A 1,139-nucleotide genomic window follows, 5' to 3' on the forward strand; every position below is an offset into this window, starting at 1 on the left:
AGGGGACATGGGTGCAATCCCTGGTTGGGGAACTAAGATCCCACATGCCGCGGAGCAACTAAGCCCATGCGCCACAACTACTGAGCTCGCGGGTCTCAACGAGAGACCCCGCGTGCTGCAAACTACAGAGCCCACGCGCCCTGGAGCCTGCACGCCACAACTAGAGAGAAACCCGAGCAGACCGCGCGCCATAACGAAAAGATCCCGCATGCCTCGACAAAGATCGTGTGTGCCGCAACTAAGACCCGACGCAGCCCCAAAAAATAAGGAAAATAAATAAATATACTTTTAAAAAACCAACAGTTCCTCATACAAGTTTGTAGAAAATCAAAAGGGGGACATATTCCACAAGGAGGAGGGGTAGGGTTCTCTCCTGAGTGTGAAGCCAGCTCTTGGAGTTACTTCACTGCACCGGCCATTTGTCATTAAGGATCGTTCTTTTCTCCTCTTGGGAGAGTATGAGGAAGAGGACATTGTCTGAACAGTTTCTGAAAAAAAGGGGGAGTACATCTTATATACATTAATGGTGACCACAAATTTAAAGGGAGAAGGAAAGACACACGTGGAGCCAAGAAAAATAAGTGTTTAACAACTCTGTTTATCTCCAGGAGACAACTGGAACGTCATAGTTCTGAAGAGAAAGGTAGAAAAATGGATACCCATTTGGAAGGAAATGAAAGCTTTACTTAATTAATGTGTTAAATGCTGGTGTGAAAGAACCTTTCTTCTCAAAGCAAAACTACCCCTCCCCGCTTTTCCCAATGAGTAATCTCACCCTCACCACCGCCTTCTCATTGCCAGTATGCCTATTACCTTCTCCCATACAGAAATGGAAGCCCAGCTCCTTCTCCTTTCCTGACAATAGCATCTGCTAAGATCACGCCTTCACCTGGATTCATGCAGCACTTTTGTGCTTCATCTTCACAGAATCAGGCACCAGGTAGATGGTTAATAAACACTTGTGAGAGTTCAGTGCACTAGACCCATAGGTAAACAATTACAAGTAATTAAGTACTATTGAGAATAAGAGCATGAGCTAATTTCTTCTATGTAAAATTCCCAGAGACAATGCAGATAGACAAACTTGAATTCCTCCAGAGCTAGAGGGCTCATTCTCCCGGAGGCTATATATTCCACCC

At 45.2% G+C, this 1,139-nt stretch overlaps 1 non-coding gene across 1 annotated transcript; it reads left to right on the plus strand.

Annotated features, from left to right (window-relative positions):
- Nucleotides 1–276: 276 nt before the first annotated feature.
- On the plus strand, nucleotides 277–486 carry LOC137774332 (small nucleolar RNA U3). The gene has a single exon (XR_011075856.1). It is a non-coding gene; the product is annotated as a small nucleolar RNA U3 (small nucleolar RNA).
- The last annotated feature ends 653 nt before the right edge of the window (nucleotides 487–1,139 follow it).

This window comes from Eschrichtius robustus, chromosome 12, assembly GCF_028021215.1.
Source record: "Eschrichtius robustus isolate mEscRob2 chromosome 12, mEscRob2.pri, whole genome shotgun sequence".
Classification (NCBI taxonomy): Eukaryota; Metazoa; Chordata; class Mammalia; order Artiodactyla; family Eschrichtiidae; genus Eschrichtius; species Eschrichtius robustus.